This window comes from Triturus cristatus, chromosome 8 (assembly GCF_964204655.1).
Source record: "Triturus cristatus chromosome 8, aTriCri1.1, whole genome shotgun sequence".
Taxonomy (NCBI): domain Eukaryota; kingdom Metazoa; phylum Chordata; class Amphibia; order Caudata; family Salamandridae; genus Triturus; species Triturus cristatus.
Genome location: NC_140591.1, coordinates 199,965,507 through 199,991,632, shown reverse-complemented (window position 1 = coordinate 199,991,632; position 26,126 = coordinate 199,965,507). Strand labels below are relative to the sequence as shown.

Genomic DNA, 26,126 nt, shown 5'->3' with positions numbered 1-26,126 from the left:
TATATAATTTCAGCTAACTGTATCAAAAGCCTTTTCAAGGTCTAGCGATCGCATTGCTGCCAGTTTGTGCATTTTGGCCTTGGGGGTGGTATAGAATTGAGGAGTCTCCTCAGATTACATGGGGTATTTTGCGAAGGAATGAACCCATTTTGGTCTGTGGGGGGCAAATGTGGGAGCAATCTCAGTGCCAATACCTTGCTTAAGATTTTAAAACCCATGTTGAGCATAGATAACGGTCTGTAGTCATCTACTCGAGTCCCTGGAGTAGTTGACTTGGATAGCAGGATTTCTATGGCACTTTGTGTGGAGTCCAGGAGTCACCCCAAACTTCGTGACTTTACCATAAAGGGTCTCTAGGTAGGGCGCCAGTTTAGAGGCAAAGGTAGAATAAAACTCAGAGGGGAGACCATCTGGGCCCGTTGTCTTCTCTGTGGCCATTGATGCTATGGCTTGTCGTATCTCTAAGTGTCACCAGACCACCTGGTGATTCCCGGTGTTCACTGTCTAGGGTGGTTAGTTGAAAGGGCATCAGAAATTCCCTAACTGAGTCTTGGTGGGGGGGGGGGGGGAAACCGGGACGGAGCAGTGTATAGCCCTTTGTAATATTACCAGAAGAGGGCATTAACCTTCTCAGGCTCATACAAAATCGTGCCCACAGTATTACTGATGTGAGTGATGTGGGACCCTTGTGTTTCCGGTTTGATCAATCTAGCTAGCAGTCTGCTGATTTACCCTCTTTGTCATGTACTCTAGCCAGGTAACCCTTATAGTCAAATTTTCGTAGGTGTTCCAGTGTCTCGTTATATAAGGATCTGGCATCTATAAGGGTCACTGATGCGGTCGCATCCATCCCCTGAAAGTTGTCGAGTGTATGCAGGCGCTTCTCAGGCTCATCTAGCTCCCTGCACAGGGTTCTCTGCACCCCCACTGACTGACTCAGACAGTGCCCATGGACCACTGCTGAGAGCTTCCCATTCTAATAATTCCTTTGAGGCAGAGTACACGTTTGTAGCGAAATAAGTTACGATAAAGGAGCCCAGTGACTCTTTGAAGGGGCCATCTTCTAGCATTGCAGGTCTGAACCTCCACATTGGGATCAGGGGTCTAGTTCTTGGGGTCGATGGAGCAGCAGCAGCGGGCTATGGTCTGTGAAGGTACACCCCAGATACTCAGTGTGCATGACAGTCTTGTGGAAGTCTGCAGACAAATGCATTTATCCTATTATGTAACTGATGGGGGTGGAAAAGAAAAAGTATTCCCTATCTGTGGCATGCTGCAGCCTCCAAGTATCAACCAGTCCCCAATGATAACTCAACTCCTGAAACCCCATTGATATGTGGTGTGGCCGGGTCCTAGGAAGATGGGGCAGCAAGCGGTCCAACTCTACATCCTTCACACAATTAAAATCTCCTAAAATGTTTGCGGCCCTAGGCATCTGGTCTGTTAATTGGGCCAAAAGTTCTTGCAGGAAAGTTAACTGGTCATGGTTTGGGGCATAGATACTGCCAATGGTGCTGTCCCTGCCACACATCTCCCCTCCTTGTCAATCTTGGCACTGGTGACATCTATGGGGACCCCTGGCCGCATCCATATCAGGACACCCATAGCAAAGGCAGAGTAACTTGTTGCATATATCTGGCCTCCCCATAGTTTATGCAATTTCTTAATTTCACTCTGTATGAGATGTGTTTTTTGGAGTAAGGCAATTTGGACCCCTCTCATCTTCAATTAACTATGCACTTAATATCTCTTATTCATTGACCTCAGGACCCTTCCATTCCAGGTGAGGAATTTTAGTTCCAGGTTCAGTGGCCATGGTCAATGGTAACCTGGAATTGCACAGTTCCCGGCAACCCCCTCCCCCCAAAGTGACCTCCGTGTCTCGATGCCCACCCCTATCTAGCGGAGAAAAAAACCCCACATGAAAACATAACTACCCATAACTTAAAACTCCCTTATCCCAGAGCGGTTCGACAACTGTCGGCTGCCCAAACTTTATCCAAGTCACTAACCAACAATGTAGGACAGGAACCATCCTGGAACCCACCCGTTGAGGGGTGCAGCCAGTATATCAAACTTAGCATTTCACCCTGTTGCATCAGCCAAAGACACACAGTGAGCCTGGTCGGCAGCCACAGGGTCTACATGTGCTAGGTCTCCTCTCTTGTCCTGCCGTGTCCCATCTTCTCTCCAGCTATTGATCAAATAATGTAATCTGCAGTCCCAGGGGTTACAGTCAGTAGCACCACACTACTGGTCCCAGGAGCCTCAGACTCCGAGCCCTCAGTTTCTTTAGCCGAAGCCAATTTACGATGGGGTCCCAGCACTTTGCACTCTCTCAGCCACATCTCAAAATGCTACAGCCCTTTCTTGCTCAGTCTGTGATGTGCTGGTCTTTTTCAGTTTTTCCTGCCAGGGTCTTCTCCTGTGCCTTTTTCTGTTATCCCAGCTGGGTAGTCTCTAGGAATGTTTTTCTCCACCCATTGGTTTACCTTTTTTTTTTTTTTTTTTTTAATGTCTCTATCCAGTCCCATGCCATTTTAGGGTAATCACAGAAGTGGGATTGGCCATCTAATAAGATGCGGAGGCAGGTTGGAAACATTAAGGAATACTGAAGCCTCTCGTCTCAGTTTTTTTCACTTCCAGATATGTAACCCACTTTCTTTGGACCTCCAGTGTATAATCTGGGAAGATGCAGCCCTTGCTATTATTCACAAGGACCGGAGCATCTGAATGCGCCCTCCACAGGAGTAGGTCTCTGTCTTTGTAGTGCAACAGTCTTGCCACCCCTGAGTACGGGGGCGGCCGGGGCCAGAGGTCTTCTCGGGACACAATGCGCTCTCTCTAACAAGTAGTGTACGGACACCGCCTCTGGCGTGGCTACCATTTGAAGCGATGTTTCGAGGTAGCCGATCATTTCTCAGTGTTCCACTTTCTCCAGCAGACCCATCACACTAATGTTATTCGTTCTATTGTGGCCCACTGTATCTTCCACTCTTTGCTCGAGTGTCCCCACTCTGGCCGAGAGGACCCACACTAATGCGACAGTGCTGCTTGTGCCGGGGTTAGGTCCACCATTGTTGACTCTGCAGTTTTTACCCTTTCAGAACGTTTGTGGTGTTTAGCCCAGAGAAGCCCCAGGCCCACTGAGACGGTACTAATGTCCTGGTGCAGTGAGGCTTTGGTGTCGGCTATGGCCTCCAAAGTATTGGCTAACTGCTGCACTTGAAGGTAATGGCCACTCATGGTTTGATCAAAGAACTGCGAACTGACAATGGCCTTCCACAGGCAGGAGATGGCTGTATCAATCACAAGAAGTGTGGCCCAAAGGCAAATGAGGAGGCCGAAAGCTTCATGCAAACTTTGAACAAGGTCATTCAGAGAGTCTCTGCGAGCCAACCACCTCCAGAACTTGCAATATACTCTTTCCTTCGTGAATAGTGCCAGATGTCTCATTCTACCACTGGCTGGGCCCCTGGGCACCTCACCATGGGCCAGGTCATGGTAAAATCCATTCCGCACCATTGCTGTGTCTGCCAGATCCTATTGACAACGGCCGGGACCATGGAGGGCATCAGAAGTTCGATGATCATGCAAGTTGACACAGATGAGCAAAGATGTCCGATTTACAGGTGGGCGACATGGTGCTGGTACAGAATCGATGCCCTGGCAGAGAAAATGTTTGATTGCCATTCGAGCGAGATCCTTGGACCATTATCCATTGGAAGGGCACCCGTATTACTGTGCGACAGGGCCTAGAAACAATCACTCGCAACTCTTCGGCTTTTAAGAGGTTCCATCAACTGAGACAATCCCCCAAGTGAAGAGGATGTAACTCCTGCGTTCTATGAGACTGAGGACAATGGTGAAGTGGACTATTCTGAAGGAGAGTTGCTAGAGCTGAATGTTGATGCTACAGGGGTTCCTAGTGGACCCGAGACCCCTGTGGGAAGTTCCCCTCCCGTTTATCCAGTTTGCAGACTGCCCTTAATACCTGCACTCGAGTTGAGTTACAAAGTAATCCAGTGCCGTCCACAAGATGGAGGATCATCTGGTAAGCCCTTTCTGCTAGGTTTGGTATCGGGTAATGTTTCCCCATTCAGGTATGTGATTTTGACACCCGGTGATGGCATTTCTGTGATTGTATTGTTTTGAGACTTACCCATTTGTAATTCACTTGTGGAATTTTTTTATGATACTGTTTGTATGTTGCAATGGTTTTCATTTTGTATTTTGGGAAGTAATGTAGTGTTGCTCCTGTGATGTAACAATGGTGTTGAGGGTCAATTGATTGAGCTCCGACAACAAGGGTGTTCGGTTTGTTTCCCCCTGCAATTGTCTGTACAGATGGTTGGTTCTGCACCACGTGGTGCAAGGTTAATAAATATGTCCCCAGCCGGATAGGAGGTGAGGAGATATCTAGGCCGCGCCAAGCACCTAATCTGCTGTGTCTGTGATTCAATGCTGCGCAGTAAGGCCTTGAGTATCGGCTACGCAAATTAATTATGACATGGTACACTCCGTAAAGACATAAGCCTCACAATACTACAGGCTTCAGAGGACAGCGCTGAAGAGTACATGAATACTGACACAGATAAGAGAATCAGGATATTGTGTCCTGGCTAGCGTAACCCCCTTTTCCCGTTGCATTGGTATCTTTCATTTCTTTTATCATCCAGCCACAACTTGCATTAGGTGCTGTGGAATTTAAAGGGCCAGCGGGAGAACAGTGGTCTGGTTACTTAGAGATTGCAGAGTTCAGTGCAGTCATTAGAAAACACTGTTTATTAGCTGGTGTTCCAGCCATACTTCCAGTAGTGCCTAGTTTTACATGGGCAGACTGCTGCTGGCATTTATTATAGCATTTATAAAAGCTCTTTGCTCCCCCCTTTAGCAAGTAGGTCTCCCCATTATCGTCATTGTAAGTGCATTTCTATAGCGCTTACCAGTGCTTAATTTGTAAAAGATTAAGCGTCGGGGCTCTGACCGGGAGGCCACTGCAGCTTGCACCACCCATCGCCCTTGTCATCGCTGCCAAAACAACTACTAATCATCTCTCTCACTTGTAAATGCTACAGTTCAGATTATTCCAGGCCCCCAAAGCTAAAGGAATGGCTGGGGAGTCAGGTATTTGCAATTTTAATGTATATCGTATTCCTAAACAACTAATCACTAAATTAGATGAGCAGCGCCACCATGTGGTAGACTGTTCTATGTATGGTGTTGACAATTAAGTGCCGGTGCTTAGCACCGGAAAGCCCCGGCTCAAATTAAGCACTGGCGCTTACTACGCTCACGTTTGCTCCAAGCACGAGATGGCCTGCTGGGGGGGATCCAGCTTTACTATCTTAAACTGAGAGTGATCCAAGCACACATTGGTGCTGTGGGATGGGTGTCGGTTTCACCAGCATGCCAGAGTGTGCTCCAAGCATGAGATAGTCAGCTGGCTGCACTGCTGGGGGTTTTCAGCTGCAACTATTTGCTCCAAGCATCAGAATGGCCTACTGACCGCAGGAGATACTCCACATCAGCTCAGAGACCAGGACGCTCGCCCCTCCGTAAGCCACTGCATCCGGTCCATTGAGACACTGAGCAGGGCTCTGCTCGACATGCCTCACTGATGAACACGGCTTTTGTTCTTGGCCTTCGCCACAGAGCTGGTGTTCCATCGGTGTCCCATGCTAGCACACATCAAGCGGTTTCCAAATTCAATAACTAAGCTGTTCTGTAAGAGGGCAGGATATCCGGGGTGCAGCAAAGCGCCTTAGCAGCCGTTATCTTACCTGTGAGCCTGGGGACAGATGGTGGAGAGTTAGTTCCTTGGTGCTCGCGGGATGACGTCAATTGCCCCAACTGGAATGCACTGCACGTGCCAGACGTCTACCTAGGCAATAACCTTGTGGGACAAGGAGTTATCAAATAATAAATAAAACAATGCAGTGAAAAGAAAGCAAGGGGTGTGAGGGGCATCTGCCCTACTGATGAAGGAATTTCATGAGGTGTTGTGCGTTTCCTGCGGAAGGTCAACGTGTAGAAAAGGGTGTGAGGGAATCTTTTCTACTGAGTGCAGAGAAGCTTGTTGACACTCTATGGAGTCCCAGCGGGAGGTAAATTAAACGTATCAACATGATCACACCAGCGCCTGTCTCCACTGAAGGATCCCTGTTGTGGAGCAAAGGAATTCATGCGATGCAGGAGAGAAAAACCAGAAATATCAGGACTGGATTAGGGTGACCATATAAATAGATGCCATTGGCACAAAGGGTATGCTTAAGTTCTTTTAGTTATGCACATGGCGGCCCGTGAAGTGGCCACCATGTCAATAAAAAAAAAATGAATGCAGGCTCGGTGCTCAAAGTGAAGCGCCCGTCCACATAAACGTGACATGACAGAACGAAATTAAAGAAATAGTCCCTACACCAAACACAAAGGCCTACATTGCAAATAAACTTTAGTTGACCAGTGCTCCTTGCCAGAAAACAGAAGTGATGTATCTGGAGGACCTACCAATAGGCAGCAAGGAAAGAAGAGGAACCCAGGAGTGAACCAATGGCAAGCAGCAGGTAGGATTGCACTCAGTATACGGATTACAACAGGTCTTCCATACAGCGCATGCGTGCTGCGTAGGCTCGACCGAAAAAGGATAAAATAATGAAGTTATGTTACAAACCATGGCACATAATTTGCCTGTTCTTGCTGCATTATTTATTCAACCCTGCCACATAATTAGGCCCTCTCCTGTCGCATAATTCGTGTACCGGACAATGGTACCCTCGGGGACCTGTTACCAATGCTCGGTTCCATTTCATCTGCTACAATCCTTGTGATGACCTTTTCACTGTTTATACTTGTGTTTATTATTATGTACTCTTTACAAAAACATTAGGTTGTGGAAAGCCTGCTTGCTAAAGTCGTCATTCGGTCTCGTGGCGAAGTTGTTGACTTCTGTGCCAGGATAAAGTGGTTCAAATGGCAGTTACAGCATTTGACTGAAGTAGTGGGACACTGGACAAATCACAATCTCTCTCTCTCTGCACAAATCTTTAAATATGTGAATTGTAATTTAAGAAAGAAGTGAGTATCTTCTTGCCATCCCTGGTATTTAAGCTCTAGCATGTTTTACCAATGTTAGTGACAAAATGACTCTTGGAAAGCATAATTTGTGGCTACATTTCTTTAAGAAACCTTTGAGCGATGCCACCATTACCTTTTGGTAAGTGGTCTTCAAACCCATTTAATTTTTCACCAACTTAACTGATCTTTTGTGCTTCAAACACAGTGTGGCAAAATGTTTCCCAGGATCTTTAGGTGGAACATCCCACATCTTCTAAGCCTACCATATTTTGCCAGTTTAGGCTTTAAAAAGTACAAATTGCCATAATTTTTCAAACACCTACTTAGTAATAACCTTTGGCCCCTGGCAGATCGGTATTAAAGTCAAATTTCAATCAGCGTTACTGGTCTGTACTGGATGTGAAACAAATTTTGAATTTTCTCGTTTATTTTAAGTAGGATTTTGTCATTGTTTCAATGGGTTTTCCAGTTTTTTTGTGGTTCAGATTTTGCTCATTATTACATTTCACACTCCAATGTCGCTCATCGCCTAACAAATGTTGGCGTCCCGGGTATACTGGTTATCAACTTTCCGGGGGTGGGTGAATTAGTTTCGTAAGAGCTAAACAATAGCTGCCTTATTCATTAGAAAGGATGTTACGGAAGATAAATAAACTTTCCCCGTTTATACTTTCACCAATTAACTAATGTTTTCAAGCATCAAATTCTGCATGATGCTCAATGGTTTAATGCCTAGTTTCCCCAGCCACCTACTTCTTGCAGTCCTAAAATGTAAGTGTATGAGAGGTGTCATTTGGGCTTTCCGGGTAGGATGGGCTTTTTTGCAGAACTTGATCCTTTTAGGTAATTGTGAGTGAGGCTTCCCTTTTCAGCTTCTGCATAAAGCTGAAAACCTGGTTACTTTCCAGTCTTGGCAAGTAGGCACTTCTCGATGCTGGATTAGTTTGTTAAATCAGCCTCGTTCTCATCATTAAGGGTTTCTTCTATGGCACCAAGAGACTGTGATGGTTGCACTATAGCCTAAATATCCTTAATATCCTATAATAAGTAGGCAGATGTTCTTTGTACCACTTGAAATCCCATGTATTGATAACCTCAAGAAACAGATCAATTTGATAGCTTTAGAAAGATCTAATGCTGTGTTAACAAAATAGTTTTCCTCTCTGGAGAGTGGATAGTCAGATCAAACAGACAACGTATGTTTTCCAATAAGTAATTCTTTAAAAAAAGAACCCAGCCCATTAATTTTGGGGTACTTACTAACAGAGATGGTGAAGGATCCTGGGAGAAAAGAACCTTGTGCACAAATAATACTATTGTCTCATTCCTTTAGTCAACAAAAATGAGTCAAATCAACCACTTTTAGTATTTTGGGATGGATGAGAAGTTGGTTGCAAAACTGCTCTTGGTAAAAAACTCACACCAGCGTGACTTAGAGTTAATCAACATATGACCTTTAGTAAATTCATGCACACCATTTATAAAAGCGTGCACATACAGATGTGTTTGTCCAGCATAGTTTCAATGCTACTTGTTACCACTATAGTCAAAAACAATCTATAGAAGAGTATGGATATAGCACAAAAAGAAATCATTTATGGAATTGGCTGGTTTTGGAATATTAGGAAATAATAGTAACATCTCACTATAAACTGATCACTAACATGTTGCCGAACAAAGTCTAAGTTCGTCGCAGAGCTCAAATTTCAAGCTATAGAGTCCTGGTGACTTGCTGGTACTCAACAACACGATTGACTCAACTTTTGCACGTTGTGTTGCTTAACATTTCTGGTCAAGACTAGGCTCCTCTTGTTGCCTGGGCAAAGGAAAGTCACAGATCAATATTTCCAGAATTTGCAACGTGTATGTTCTCATAATTTCAGTTTAGTCGTTAATATCCTTATAAATATTTATGTATACATTGTCTTCTTTAACCCCCCCTACAATTATTGCTTGTTAAGTCAAAAGCCTACTAGTTCTTTAATCTATTTCCAATAAGTTTGGCTTCCTCAAAGGGAAAAAAACAACAACATTGCCTCCAATTAAAGCTCTAAAGAATACCAGAATTCTTCTAAAAGCCTGCCTGACCATGACCGAGTGTACAGTTCTCACAAATCATCTGGGCTTTGTGATATACTCTTAGGTATATGTTCTTGTTTTTAAAGGCAATTCTTTTTACAAGACACTTTATTTTTGTTGATGCCAACAGACATTCCTATTTCTCATCTACACTTCTGCAGGCTCACATAGCACAGTACAAGTTTCCACATAAGCATTATATTCCTTTCTTTTTGTAACTATACATTAATTATTCTTTCACAAAGATACATTTCGCTTTTCTGTATTATTCTTGTTACCCATGCACGAGTACATCTCAACTATATGCATGATAAGAGAAAACTATGCTAATATTAGATTGTCATCAATTCAGAATCAATTTTTCTAAATCAAAATGAAAACTTATCCTTATCACGAAATAGCCTGGGGAATAGAAAATGAACTACTTTACGTCCACCACACTTCAAAATTACCACCGAAAAAAGTTAATTTGTGTTTCCTTAACTGTTTGTATATTTTGAAATATTTGTACAATACTTACATTTAATGGCGTTACAAAAATAAATGACATACAGCCCTTCTTTCCACACCAGCAAGATTGTCACTGTTCACTTTAAAAAATCCCCTCACTTGGCAGTCACAGAAAAAAGTAAACACAAATCAGCATGTTAACCGCATAAGCAGCAATCTGTCAGAAAGCAGTCTGAATGTGATCTCTAGCTTTGGACGCACAGCAAACAAGATAAAGTTTCACGGCACCTTAATTGCGCATTCACCTTCCAGACTCCAGCGTGGTTATATTTTTGAGGGGGGAGGGGAGGGGGGGGTGAAGGGGTGCTGGCCTCGAATACCTACTTCCAGCTCCTTTGGGACATTCCACTTATGTGAAATAGAATACCTTCCTCCAGAACTCAAGCGGCCCAAATTATAAAGACATTAGTGCATGTAAATTCATATTACACACTTAAAAGGACTGATTTACCGGTGCAAGGCATTCGTCAAATTTAAATGTGCACTTGTAAATTCAATTATTTATGCACAATATTACTCAAGGTAGTGTGCACGAGTTAACTCCCACTCCAGGGGCCGGGAGGGGGTGTTCCTAGGAGAGAATCCTCTGAAAAGTTTAGGAAGGCTGAAATTGCGGGTATATTTTCCGGCTTCCTTGTGACCGGTTCATACCCTGGATACGGTTGGAAATGTACTCCTGTTTGGGGGCAGGACTAGATTGTTTCCCGGGCTGGGAATGGGCTTGTAGTATACCCAACATTTTTAGTGGCAAAAGGGGCAAGAGGTTTTTCCACAGGGAAATAAATATCCAGTTTAAAGAAAAAACAAACACACACAAAGATAAAAAGCAGCATTGCACAACAGAGCGACAATATCACTTCCTTATGTGCATGATGTACATACATTCTGCGTGCAAAACTGCCTCCAGTTTAGCAAGTGCAAATTGAAAACTTTTTCCGGGAGTATGCATTGAACCCTGTGGCCGTGGCAGGATTCCAGGCATATCCTGGCAAACATTACATTTGGAAATCTGGACCCATGCAAGGTATATCGAGAACGGATTTCCGAATTTTACCGTTATTCAGGCCCAGCACATCCTCCTAATCCGGACGCCTACATTGCCAAACCGGACAAGTTTACTTCAGTATATCAATATAACTATCCTTCCAAAAAGGCTCTAATTACTTATATTTAGGATTAAGACCGACAGCTTTCCAGGTCCTGGACTTTCGGTGTACACATTTTCAGGGTTAAGGCTCCGACGGTTCAATGGAACTAACCAAGACCACACTTCCCAGAATACACGAGGATAGTTATAGAAAGCATGGAACCAACGAGCAAGAAGATGCCATGTAACAAAGTCAGATGATATCACTGGTTATTTCAAGGAGATTAAGAAACAACAAGAGCAAATTTCTACTTACCCCCGATGACACTAACACAAGTACAAAGAAGACGAAAAAATATGCGAAAAGAACAGTAATTACCAGCATATGTTGGGCCTCCGTTAATTAGACGTGGTCGTAGTTAAAAAAAAAAGCTAAACATTCTGCAAAATTGTAATCTAACACAGCAGAGACCTTGCCAAGTTTCCTAGACCCAGCTACACAACTCCAGGCTTGGTTTGCTTTGCATTCTGGTACTAGTCGTTTCGTGTAGCCCACTATTAAAACTAGTCCCGGGCAGCAGAGCAAAAAAAAAAAAAAAACCTGGATTAGAAAAACTAGTCGCGAATGGGACACTTGACAGCTGTGGAGCCTTTACCCTTTCACCCAGTAGTTTTAAAGATCAGTGACTAACAAGGCAACGTTTCGAGTGTGCTTGTGGAATGCACAGTTAAAAAAAGAATTATTAAGAAATACTATCATCCATCTAAAACTCACAGACCCAATTTGATAATTCGCTCAAACGTGAGCCAACGGTGGTAGTCTTTTCTGCATTGGAAAGTGGAGCAAACAACAGTTGTACACTCGTGTGTAAAAAAGAGAACGTTTCTACTAAACGCCGCCCTTTCCGAGGGCGCACAGCCAGGCTTTCCTCGACTCATAGGACGCACTGTAGATACTAGCCCCATTCTCCGTATTCCCAAAGAGGTACTACTCACGGGCGGCAGGTTTTCGAATGTAAGCCTCGACGTCACGCCTGTCCTCTTCCTCCTCTCAGACCTAGACTCTACGCTGCCCTCTGCTGATCGAGTACAAGACGGAGCAGCAGGCTCACTCACTCCTTTATCAGGTGAGCCTGACGTGTTGACGGAGACGACTTCCTGTACCCTGTCCGTATCCAATAAATCCGAGTCTTTCTCAGTTCAATTCAAGTCTCATTTAAGAGAACGCCCATCACCCCTGGGGATATACCCCGGGCATGTTTTTATTAATGTTTATCAAAAAGGAGAACTTTAACATAGTGGCCTAGTAGTTGTCTCCCATTTGTGACTCCTTCAGCCCTTCCTGTCCTCCTAGCCAACAGTTCTCTCAAGAGTCTCACAGTTCCCAAATTTGTGCAGGGGTGGGCTTAGCTACATCACGATTTTCTTTGAATTCTAAGACTTGTAGTATTCATGAAAAAATGGTGAACAAAGGACTACAAATCCCAGAATGCAAAGAAGAAATGTTGTTGGCCAAGATGATTTGAGAAGTTTGAGTTGATCCACCTTATGGGACTTGAAGTTTCACTTTTCTCCTTTCAGTTCACATTAGGAGTATGCACATTATGGTACCCAGCAGAGGGTGGGTACTAATATGTTTAGCATTTCCTGTTTTTTCTTGTAGAAATTATGACTATCCTCATATAGTAAAGACTGGGACGATGATGAGGGACGTAGAGGCAATGCAGAACTCTCATGCAACACTTATGTTTATGGATTTGTAAAGCGCATGGCTGCCCGAATGCTTCCCAGCGCTAGGAGAAAGATGACAGTCAGGGTGCATAGGAGATTTAAGGGAAGAGCCTAGTTTTGAGTCTTTTCTTGAATCCTGATTCGTCAGTCAGCATACGCAGTTCCCTCGGTAAGGAGTTCCATAGGCCAGGAGCCAGATGCGAGAAGGATCTGCCTCCCCATCTGGCTCTCTTTATGCTAGTCTGTTTCATGAGTAGATCTGCAGAGGACCTTAGGGGTCTGCCTGGGATGTAGTGTGTGACAAGCTTTTTGATTAAGGCTGGACCTTTGTCATTCATAATTCTATGAGCGATACATAGTTACTTGATCTTGTTCCTGGACTGGATAGGGAGCCAGTGTAGTGTCTTCAAGGCTGCCTTGGCTCACTGTTGTCTGGGAATGCGCAGGAGTATCCTAGCTCCGGCATTCTGAACCACTTCAGTCTGTTTATGACGTATTTGGGTGCGCCAAGATACAGGGAGTTACTGTAGTCCAGCTGTGACACCACTAGGGCCTGGACCACGGTTCTGCGAGTGTATTCAGGAATGAGAGGGAGGATCTTCCGTAGCATTCTGAGTACTACAAAGCATGCTCCAGATAGTTTTCTACCTTGAGTCTCCATGGACAGACTTTCATCTATCCACGGAGCAACACGGAGGCATACAGAAGCGAGGAAAGATCCTGCATCATTGTTTATTCAAGGCATCCTCCCCTCTAGTGTGCGCTCATGAGGCCCGAGTATTACTCCAAATAGTATACCAAGTTGGTTATAAAATACAAAAGTCAGTGCACCCGTGTAAAAAACTTTTTCCAGACCCACACATTTTTTAGCGGTTTGGTTTCTTGGAATAATAGGCATGCTAAACATATAAATTAGTTATATTTCTGAGTGTAGTAGGGATCACATTCGGTCCTGACGAGTAAAGCAGTGGGGACTGCTTACGAAACATGTTGACCCAGTAGGGGGTAACACATTAAGATACACCCCCTACACATCCCCCTTTTTAATGTTCCCAGCCAGAGAAATTAATAAAATTGTTTTTTCTACCAGCCAGGGAATTCTTAACTAATTTTTGTAATTTTCACTAAACCCTACCACTCCCACTCCCACTCCCCCACCACACATAGCCTATTCCTTCATAACAACAGTGCTCCCCAATATTCGCAGGTTGTAGCACGCCCCGCCCCGTAGAGGGACGGGAAGACCCCGATGATGAAGCATGACACTATGGGATTCATAGTGTGTGAGGGGTATTTTAAAAACACTTAGTGCTTTTCCATGACATTTCATGGATCACCAAACACACCTCATTTATCATCACTTAATATTAAAAAACTAAAACGAAAAATACTAGATAGTTTTATTTAGATAGGGTAGAATCACATTGTTTATTAAAAGTTATACAGGATGTACGTTCTATTCGGATACCTCTTTACTCCCTCATTTGGTACTTTTTTCAGACTTTCATCTAGCCAAATTCCCAGATTTTTTACCGCTTTCTGTGGGACAGGGGGTTCTCCCAATTCTAGAGGCCAGCAGATCATGTTTCTTGGGACCGCCTTATTCACCAGGAACATGAGCTCTGTTTTCCCTCCATTCAGCTTTAGGCTACCATTAATCATCCATTCTGCTACTTGTACCATGCATGGTGCCAAGTTGTTATACATGGATTGGGGGCCCTCAGTCACTGATAGTATCAACTGGGTATCGTCCGCGTATGACACTATGGATAGTCCAAATTCTTGCACTATCCCTGCCAGTGGTTGCATATACAGGTTAAATAGTGTCGGTCTCAATGCAGAACCCTGTGGGACCCCGCGCGAGATTTGGAGGGTGTGAGATAGATGCTCACCTTCCATTCGTTGAAAAGATCTATCTTCTAGAAATGAGGTTATCCACTTTAGCGCAGAGCCTGTGATACCCGCTTCCATTAGCCTGTGGATCATTTTCTTATGATCCACTATATCAAAAGCAGTGCTAAGATCCAGGAGCAGAATAGCTGCTGTATACCCCTGGTCTAGAATTCCCTTTAGTTCCTCTGTGACCACCACAGGGCTAACTCTGTGCTGTGTTGGTTTGGAAACCCATGTGGGTGGTATGCAGTACCTGATTTTCAGCTAGATATTGGGAAAGGGTCTAATCGACATGTTTTTCGGCTATTTTGACTAACAATGGCAAAAGTGAGATTGGTCGATAGTTCCCTGGCTCTAATGGATCTAAATGGGGCTTTTTCAGCAGTGGCCGGATTATGGCGTGTTTCCAGGTTTTGGGAAGAATCCCTTGCGTAAGAGAGAGTGATATTAGTGCTGCAGCTGTAGACCTGTTTTTTTTACCTCCCTGCATCAAGATGTCTGGTAGAATCGGGTCTTGTGGAGAGCCGAATTTAATCTTTTGCAGGATGAAGGTCATAACCTCTTCCTATAGGTCTGCGAGATGGTCTAATCTTACCCCTGTTTTAATTCTCAAGTTGTCGTTGTTACTTAGGTGAGCATCAACTTGGTTTGAACTGCTGTTTCCTTGCAGGGAGTTATATATTATTTCCACCTTATTTTTGAAAATGTTCGCCATCTTATTACATCTCTCTTTAGATGAGGCGTGATTGTTTGTTTCCTGATCAGTGGAGGTTAGAGGGAGCACTACCATAAAAAGTTTTCTTGACGAGTTACATGCTGAATTAATTTTTCCTTCGAAATATTTGGCTTGGGCTTGGAGCATCTCATTATGATACTGTCTAATAGCCATCTTGTATTGGCTTTTGATGGCAGGATCATAGTTTTTCCTCCATAGTCCTTCTAATTTTTTACAGGATGTTTTCATCAGGATTCGGTTCGCGTTAAACCAAGCCACTTTTTTCCTAGATGGTTGCTTGCTTAGTCTGATTTTCTGAGGGTATTGAGCTGCTACTTTATTAATCCATTCTACCTACATCTTGTCAGCCTCTTCTATGTTGTCTATCATGCGTGGGGCCTGAGCTTCAAGTTCATTCACCGTGCTGTCCTGTAAAGTTCTTTGCCATTTCTTCCTAGTCTTGGTGAGTTTGTTATATGTGGGTGGAGCCTGGGGGTTATCTGATGTAAAGGGTATAAAACGATGATCAGTCCAGGGAACTGGCACGGGGATCCCCACCGCTAGCTTGGGTTCATTGGAGAAGATGGCATCTAACAGGTGCCCTTTTTCATGTGTGCCCTCTCTAACCATTTGTTTGAGTTGCATGGCTTCCATGTCTTGAATTAGTCTGTTCGAAGTGGTGCTGTCAAGATTATCTAAGTGAAAGTTGAAATCCCCAAGTAAGGTGGTGAATCCCTTACTGGCTACCGTTGTTGCTACTGTTCCAGGAAGCTCCTCTAGAAAGGAGTTAGTGGAGCCCGGGGGTCTGTAGATTAGTGTGCCTGAGAAGGTGGTATTGGGGGTGAGTTTAATACTAAATTGTGATGTGTCTCAATCTCACACGGTGATATGTCTCACCATGCTGGCACATATGCATTTATAATAAACAAAACTGTTTGTACGAGGACGTAAAAAAGCATTGCATGTGCCACACACACATTCTGGCCAGGTTTCCCAGATACGTGCTCCATTCCAGTTTTTGACATAATCCATAGGCCTGGGAAGCGTGACAGCTGCGCACATTCGTGCTCATTCCTAAGAAATCTTCTTCGACCCAATCATATGTGAGGCCTTCATCCAAGACCCGAATTATTAGCTAATGGCTCTTTTCAAGCTGGGATTTGTAGTCTGGTGTTAAAAGCAAAAGTAACAAGCATTTGCAATGCAATCGGTCTCGCCTTTGGGACCTTATATGTATTTAGCTATGCAGCACATTAGCGTGGGCGCTGAAACATATACTGTGCTTAAATTAATAAAGATCAAAATGAAGCTGAGCTACACTTTTAGTAAACTCTCTCTCTCCATGTTCGCACTTGAATGTCCAGAACTCCCTGGTGTTCCTTCTTCCAAGTGCAAGTATTCTTCAGCTATAACTCTGTTCCGGTCGTAGCAAAAACCACAGTAATTAACTCACCATATGGAGGACTGAAGGAACCTCTGCATACCTCAGCAGACAAAACCAAAGCAATTAATGTACAGGCAAATGATCTTCTGTAAGCTAATTATTCGAAAAGGTTGTGAACACCACACCACAAAGCCCCAGCCAGACATCACATTTCTTCCCATAGGACCTACAGATAGTTCTGAACTGCGCTTCCAAACATCAACCAGAGATGGATTAGGACACCTATGCCCCCTGCCTTGTGCTTTTACAGGCCTCCTTTAGACCCTACCCTCTGATGATCCAATAGGCACGATGCAGCGCCTTTATAATTATGTGTACTCCCTGGGTATCACATTAGCCTTCTGCTGCGTCACACAAAGATGTTCCCTAATACGTTTGGTTGCCACTATCTTCTAATATCCATGCAGTTTTCAAACCACTCATACAATTATCTTATGGCGATCCTTTATTGACCCCATGAGGCTCAGATCTTTTACAGTCCCCAAACCCGATGTCTCTTACTTTCATTGCGATATCCTCCACAAGAAACTGAAAGGTCTACCCAAGTGCCTGCTATTACTGGTATTCCCTTGCTTCCCCGTAGTCTTAAGCAGCTTATAAACCACTTGGGTCCCCACCTCCAACCTACTCATTCCCCTACACAGCTGCAGCCCCACAACCATTGCCCCCACTGTCAAGCCTGTGCCCTTTTACCTGAAGTCTTTATGTAGTTCCACCCACTTGTAGCCCAGTAGGACATCAACAGATCCGTGTCACTGGAACACCACAGAACTCCAAATACTCCTAATGCACAAATACCACTCCGTTCAGTTTGCTGCCTCCATACCTGTGTTTGCACAAATACACACAATAGTGTGAATATGATTAACAGCACAGGGCCTAAATGGGCCCTCCACAGTAAAACACAGTGTGATGGTGAACACAGGGACATCATGCAAATGAGGCCACGCCGATTAGTTCAGCAGCAGTTCAGCTCAGGAATACAGAAGTGCCTTCGCTGTCAGATAGGTTCCTACGCTAACAGCCTAATGCTCACCAGCAGTTGCAGCCAATGAGCCTACCTTTCATGAGAACCGGTACACTCCTCCCAGTAGAGAAGTGCTGTACTTATAGTGATAAATATAAAAAGTGCTGGTAGTCAGTACCTGTGAGTGCTAGCCCATTTAAAGCTCTGCCACTGCCATTTTCCTTACGCTAGTCTCTTCCTGATTCTGTGTTTTTACATCCACATGTCCTCTCCACACGCCTCTCATCTTTACCCAGCCTATAACCTTCTCTCGCTGGTTCTGCCCCTCTTACTCCCACTTCTTGCTTACTCTCTCCACAAGTCTTTTACATTGTCTCACTGTTTTTTTCCTCTACTTGCCTCCTGTTCTCCCCTCCATGCTGTACCCATCCCCTAATATATATATATATATATATATATATATATATATATATATATATATATATATATATATATATATATATAACTCACTTAAAAAACCATAGGTTTCACACATGTTATAGTTAGCTGGACATTTCCCTCGTGAAAAACCAATCAAATTCCCCCGTTATAGTTAGTGCAGGCAACTATAACTCACGCGACCGCAATCCTCTGCTGATGACGTCAGATATTACATCACTGTATTTAGACACCTATTTACCCATGTCTTCTTCCATTAATCTTTAGCTATACATATATTACAAATATTTATTTTTCAGAAAGACACATATGTAATCAGTGATGTAATATCGGACGTCATCAGCAGAGGATTGCGGTCACGTGAGTTATAGTTGCCTGCACTAACTATAACGGGGGAATTTCATTGGTTTTTCACGAGGGAAATGTCCAGCTAACTATAACATGTGTGAAACCTATGGTTTTTTAAGTGAGTTTGCAAGGTTTTTAAATGCTAATTCCTAACTATAACGTGTGTGAAACCTATGGTTTTTTAGATGAATTTGTACGGTTTTTTAAATGCTAAGTTATGTATTTATTAATATATATTTTTTTTCAGGTTGTTCACCGTGCGCGCACTATCATTAACCAAACAACTCTCAAAACCTCCTCTCGGCGAGAAGAGAGTAAAGGACACCTACAGGTAGAAATAGCAATTTTTTTTCACACTCCTCCGTTTCTGATGCGTTTTGAGCAACCAGTGCCCTTGATCACATTCGGAGCACAGTCCGCCATATTGATTACATATATTTTTTGTTATGCACTCCCCCAAGTGTCACGTGTTCACAAACATAAAAGAAACACTTTGGATTTGGCTTTGCATTGTCACCATCTACTCATGCATAGATACTACAGGAGTTTATAAATAGAGGTATTTACAGTTTTGGTGATTATGTTAGGCTTTCAATGTATAAATATAAATAAATATACATAAATTAATATAAATATACCTATAAATAGATACATACATAGACTATATACATGGATTACATTGTTACTGCAGTATGCATTTCTGCTTTACTACATGCTGATGTTATGCTTAAGATCATATTAAGTATCATCATGTAAACATTGTTATTTAAAATAGTGCCTTTATATTGCTGTTTAATACAATCACTATGTTTTCTTATATCCATATACATAAGACGTATTAAAAAGTAACAATAATATAATATATATTAAATGTATTTAATTAATTAAAATATATTTATATATAGCTAGGATACTTATATAAAACAATTAAACACACATATATATTAATATATATTTAATTTTAAAATATAATTGAACAAATAATTTAAATTTATGAGAATTTACTATTTTTTAAATATAATAATATAACTATATATAACTATATATGTATGTATATATATGTTTTAAAAAAAATTTCGGGTGCGCGCTGAGTGCGCGCACTCGGCGATATTTAAAAAAAATATATAAATCTTTTTTTTTGCCCTACAAGGTCCTACTGTGACCCCCTTACAATGCCTAGTGGGTCAATATCTCCCCACTCTGCCCCCTTTTCAAGTTCTCCCCCTTTGTTTATCACCCCCTCTTTATGCGAGAGACAAAATGGCGGCCGCCGCTTCCTGATTTCCACTGATTCGAATGTTTACTGACATCTAACAACCAATCAGAAGTGCGCTCGCGCACGGCAAGGTGCGCGCACAGGACTTGCTCAGTGCGCGCACGCTGCGCGCGTACAGATATATATATTGATTTAAATGCTAATTTCTCAGGAAATACTGAACAGATTTACACCAAACCTGCAAAAGGCACTTCATGGACCTTATGGCTACCTCTCTGCCAAATTTCACATAATTCTGTTCAGCCGTTCGGGCTGTAGCTGCGACTAAAGTCCCTATGGAAAAATGCATGGGGAAAACGCGTTTTGGGACCCCCCTTTTTTCTCGGCCCCCCCTTGACGAATCACCCCGAAACTTTCAGGGTAGGAGCTGAGCGGAGCGCCCCATTAGTTTTGAAAATTTCGCGAAGATTCGTCTACCGGCGCCAAAGTTATTCAAAATAGAATTTTGAGATTTCCTATGGAAACACGATCCTAACTATAACTACCTACTGGCGACCGCCAGTAGGTAATATATATATATATATATATATATATATATATATATATATATATATATATATATATATATATATATATATATATATATTACACGAATCAGCTCCGTTCAAGGGACCCCTGGCGCGTCTTTATCCGGTGCGATGCTGTGGCCGAGCCATGCCGTCATAAATGCATCAAAACGGTTCCCTTCGCAGCGAACCAATTTAGCACGCACTCACAGTTTGTTTAACTTATCCCAAGTTCTTTATTCTTTTTAGTAGGTATCCAGTCTCAATATAAACCAACGCGTTTCGCCATCCACCGATAGCTTGATCACGGTTGCCATTACACATTTCATTTACCCAATAAAAAGAATTGTTATTGGTCATGTGATTAATGATGTCACACATCTCTTAACATGGAATTCTGGTCTTTGTAGTTAACTACAAAGACCAGAATTCCATGTGAGTGCATGCTAAATTGGTTCGCTGCGAAGGGAACCGTTTTGATGCATATATATATATATATATATATATATATATGTTCGCTCACTCCTTTGTCTCCATTCGGATTAAGGAAAGCACTCGCAGGGGTTATCTTACGTATTCTTTATTTGGACCGCTTTAAAACATGACGCGTTTCGGCTTGCGCCTTAATCTGATGTTTTTAGATTTCGCACCGTGAAACGGCCGACATTTTAACAAAGTGTCAGAGGTCACGTGATACATCAATGTATGGAGAGCAAAGAAGGACCACCATAAGTCCATGAACAAGCGCCATATTGGAGTAGATAAACTCCCATAGGAACATCATGAAGCAACAATCCTGCTGAATATTTAACAGCATACAGTATATATGTTTACCACAAATGTGTGAACCATATTATGTATAAAATAACATCCACTGTAACTTGTTGCTAATTAACACAATCGTGCCGTGTATCGGCATAAATCCAAGGTGGTATACTTATTACGCCGTATATCGGCTTTTATCCAATTCTCTCCACACATAGTTATAGACCAACCAACGTTTAAAAAAATGGAGTTTGCCTTAAGGAGTACATAAAACTGAATTCAACATAATCATACAGAAACACAATAGTACCTAAAAGACTTCAAGAATGAGAAAGACTAATCACCTAGATGCACTGCTAATTCTTCCCCTACATTCATCCCTTGGGGTATCTTTGTGCCTAGGTCTATAATGTATCTCGATTCCAGTCTACGAAGCTGTTTAATCCTGTCCCCTCCCCTGATGTTCAAGGGGATTTGGTCTAGCCCATAGAAACGCAGCAGCTCCCTGTTGCTTTCATGTTTGTCAGTAAAATGTCTTGCCACAGAATAGGTGGCATCATTTTTCGCTATCGCTCTCATGTGCTCCAAGATTCTTACTTTAACCGGATGGATAGTGCTGCCGATATAACGCAGACCACATGGGCATTCCAAGCAGTACACTACATAGGAGCTGCTGCATGTCAGAAACTTAGTTATGGCTTTAGGCTTCTTAAGGCCAATGACCCTGTATGTGAGTGTTCTTCTACTATTCACACAAGCCTTACATTTCCCACAAGGGAAGAAACCCCTAAGCTCCCTTAAGGTCCCCCCCTTGGGAAGTTTCGGACAAAATTGGCTTTGGACAAGGCTGTCTTTTAAAGATCTAGCCTTTCTGAAAGTTAGTAAAGGGTTAGGTGGGATATCAGAGCCAATGACACTATCTGTTTTTAAAATGTGCCAGTTTTTTCTCATGATTGTTCTTAATTCATTGGCATCACTTGAAAAAGTAGTGATCATTCTGAATTTATCCAATCCTATTCCTTCCTTGCTAACTTTCTCCTTGGTAAAAAGGTCTTCTCTAGATACATGTCTAACCTTGTTAAGGGTTATATCCAGAAGATCCCTATTGTAACCTCTAATCAGGAATCTAGAGACACTGGCTTGTGCGGCTTTTTCAAAGTCCACTTCCCTAGTGCTATTCCGTTTGAGTCTTAAAAATTCCCCGTAGGGGATACTCTTGACTAGTCCTGGTGGGTGGTTACTTGCTGCATGTAATAGGGAGTTCCCGGCCGTGGGTTTACGATACAGTGACATATTTATGTTGTTATTGTCAATGCTTACTTTAAGATCCAAAAAATTTACAGTTTTAGAGCTGATTTCCCCACTAAACTCCAAATTCACTGTGTTCCTGTTTAAATCATCAATAAAATCTTTGGCTGACTGCTCTGATCCGTTCCAGATTATACAAAGATCGTCTATGTAACGGTACCAGGAGATCACCCTTTCCATATTTGTACCATTGGGTCCTTTGGGCACCTGCTCCTCCCACCAGCCCACGAATAAATTCGCGTAGCTGGGAGCGAAGCAGGTGCCCATCGCCGTACCTGAGATCTGACGGTAAAAGTCCTCACCAAAGACAAAAATATTATTTTTCAAACAAAACTCTGTGAATTGGAGAATCATTTCATTATGTGCTGTAAATTTTAATGGCTTCTTTTTCAAAAAGTGAGCTACTGCTTCAAGGCCATGTTCATGCTGGATCCGAGTATATAAACTTGTTATATCTAATACAATTAATTTGTATTGTGGGTCCCATTGTTGTTTTTCCATGTGCATGAGGAAATCCTGTGAGTCTTTAATGTATGCAGGTAGTGTCTTTACCAAAGGAAAAAGGAAAAAATCAATAAAAGTTGACAAATGTTCCGTGAGTCCACCTTGTGAGGAAACAATCGGTCATCCTGGTGGTTGTGTACTGTTTTTGTGTATCTTGGGGATATGATAGAAGGTAGGTACCACTGGATTCAAACATCGGAGAAATAGGTATTCTTCCATGTCGAGCATAGATTTATCCAACCACATCTTGATCATGTCGTGGTATCTTTGTATGCTGTCCAAGTATGTTTCTTTGGAGACTTTCTGATAGCAGCTTGAATCAGATAGTTGCCTTACTGCTTCCATTTGGTAGTTTTCTCTGGTTTGTAGGACTATATTGCCCCCTTTGTCCGAGGGTTTGCAGATGATCGTGCTATCCTCACTCAGACTCATAATGGCTTCTCGCTGTTCCTTGGTTACATTTTGAATATTTTTCAAACCAGGTTGTTTGTTGCGTAACCGTATAAGGTCTTTGTTAACTGCCTCAGCGAAGACATCAATTGCATCCGGGGGTAGTTGTGGTAAAAATTGTGAGGTCGGTTTGAAGCCACTTGTGTCTTTTTCTTGGTCAAATCCTAGTTGTAATGTTCTCTGTAATTGATCACCTTTTCCCAGAGTGTTATCGACTTGATTTTCTTCTCTCAGTGATTCCATAACCTCTAGGGCCGCCAAATCTTCCCCAGTCAGCGCATCAGTTGTTCGCATTTTGGTTTGATGTCTTCTTCGTTTGACAAAGTTCGGTTTGGATTTGAAGTATTTGTGAAGTTTCAACTTACGAGTAAGTTTAAATAGGTCTATATGGGTTTGGGCATATTCCCATCTGCTGGTGGGGCAGAAGGTAAGACCCAATTTTAATACTTGTTGTTCCGTATCCGTTAGGGTTTTGGGAGTCAAATTGATGATCGTTAGATTGTCTACATCCACTTCTTTCCCTTCCTGTTGCGGGTTGATCTGGTTGCAGCGTTTGAGCCTCCTGCTCCAGCCGCCCCTCCTTGTTTTTCTTTTTCGGCCTCTGGTGGTCTGCTTTTGCCCCCTCTTAGCCACGTTTGCCTCAGAATATGAGGCAAACGTGGCTAAGAGGGGGCAAAAGCAGACCACCAGAGGCCGAAAAAGAAAAACAAGGAGGGGCGGCTGGAGCAGGAGGCTCAAACGCTGCAACCAGATCAACCCGCAACAGGAAGGGAAAGAAGTGGATGTAGACAATTTAACGATCATCAATTTGACTCCCAAAACCCTAACGGATACGGAACAACAAGTATTAAAATTGGGTCTTACCTTCTGCCCCACCAGCAGATGGGAATATGCCCAAACCCGTATAGACCTATTTAAACTTACTCGTAAGTTGAAACTTCACAAATACTTCAAATCCAAACCGAACTTTCTCAAACAAAGAAGACATCAAACCAAAATGCGAACAACTGATGCGCTGACTGGGGAAGATTTGGCGGCCCTAGAGGTTATGGAATCACTGAGAGAAGAAAATCAAGTCGATAACACTCTGGGAAAAGGTGATCAATTACAGAGAACATTACAACTAGGATTTGACCAAGAAAAAGACACAAGTGGCTTCAAACCGACCTCACAATTTTTACCACAACTACCCCCGGATGCAATTGATGTCTTCGCTGAGGCAGTTAACAAAGACCTTATACGGTTACGCAACAAACAACCTGGTTTGAAAAATATTCAAAATGTAACCAAGGAACAGCGAGAAGCCATTATGAGTCTGAGTGAGGATAGCACGATCATCTGCAAACCCTCGGACAAAGGGGGCAATATAGTCCTACAAACCAGAGAAAACTACCAAATGGAAGCAGTAAGGCAACTATCTGATTCAAGCTGCTATCAGAAAGTCTCCAAAGAAACATACTTGGACAGCATACAAAGATACCACGACATGATCAAGATGTGGTTGGATAAATCTATGCTCGACATGGAAGAATACCTATTTCTCCGATGTTTGAATCCAGTGGTACCTACCTTCTATCATATCCCCAAGATACACAAAAACAGTACACAACCACCAGGAAGACCGATTGTTTCCTCACAAGGTGGACTCACGGAACATTTGTCAACTTTTATTGATTTTTTCCTTTTTCCTTTGGTAAAGACACTACCTGCATACATTAAAGACTCACGGGATTTCCTCATGCACATGGAAAAACAACAATGGGACCCACAATACAAATTAATTGTATTAGATATAACAAGTTTATATACTCGGATCCAGCATGAACATGGCCTTGAAGCAGTAGCTCACTTTTTGAAAAAGAAGCCATTAAAATTTACAGCACATAATGAAATGATTCTCCAATTCACAGAGTTTTGTTTGAAAAATAATATTTTTGTCTTTGGTGAGGACTTTTACCGTCAGATCTCAGGTACGGCGATGGGCACCTGCTTCGCTCCCAGCTTCGCGAATTTATTCGTGGGCTGGTGGGAGGAGCAGGTGCCCAAAGGACCCAATGGTACAAATATGGAAAGGGTGATCTCCTGGTACCGTTACATAGACGATCTTTGTATAATCTGGAACGGATCAGAGCAGTCAGCCAAAGATTTTATTGATGATTTAAACAGGAACACAGTGAATTTGGAGTTTAGTGGGGAAATCAGCTCTAAAACTGTAAATTTTTTGGATCTTAAAGTAAGCATTGACAATAACAACATAAATATGTCACTGTATCGTAAACCCACGGCCGGGAACTCCCTATTACATGCAGCAAGTAACCACCCACCAGGACTAGTCAAGAGTATCCCCTACGGGGAATTTTTAAGACTCAAACGGAATAGCACTAGGGAAGTGGACTTTGAAAAAGCCGCACAAGCCAGTGTCTCTAGATTCCTGATTAGAGGTTACAATAGGGATCTTCTGGATATAACCCTTAACAAGGTTAGACATGTATCTAGAGAAGACCTTTTTACCAAGGAGAAAGTTAGCAAGGAAGGAATAGGATTGAATAAATTCAGAATGATCACTACTTTTTCAAGTGATGCCAATGAATTAAGAACAATCATGAGAAAAAACTGGCACATTTTAAAAACAGATAGTGTCATTGGCTCTGATATCCCACCTAACCCTTTACTAACTTTCAGAAAGGCTAGATCTTTAAAAGACAGCCTTGTCCAAAGCCAATTTTGTCCGAAACTTCCCAAGGGGGGGACCTTAAGGGAGCTTAGGGGTTTCTTCCCTTGTGGGAAATGTAAGGCTTGTGTGAATAGTAGAAGAACACTCACATACAGGGTCATTGGCCTTAAGAAGCCTAAAGCCATAACTAAGTTTCTGACATGCAGCAGCTCCTATGTAGTGTACTGCTTGGAATGCCCATGTGGTCTGCGTTATATCGGCAGCACTATCCATCCGGTTAAAGTAAGAATCTTGCAGCACATGAGAGCGATAGCGAAAAATGATGCCACCTATTCTGTGGCAAGACATTTTACTGAC

At 42.7% G+C, this 26,126-nt stretch overlaps 1 protein-coding gene across 4 annotated transcripts in view; it reads right to left on the bottom strand.

Annotated features, from left to right (window-relative positions):
* The window catches only part of LOC146801831 (uncharacterized), a 185,054-nt gene that overhangs the window by 54,691 nt on the left and 104,237 nt on the right, over positions 1-26,126 (bottom strand). Inside the window, exon 1 of one of the 4 annotated variants that reach the window (XM_085621344.1) lies at positions 11,747-11,902. The exons of 1 other annotated variant lie outside the window; for it this stretch is intronic. The gene's annotated coding sequence lies outside the window, so the exon portion shown is untranslated. Of the gene's footprint in view, positions 1-11,129; positions 11,148-11,529; positions 11,548-11,746; positions 11,903-26,126 lie in introns of those variants that run through there. 2 more of the 4 variants (XM_085621346.1, XM_085621347.1) reach the window with 2 other exon arrangements.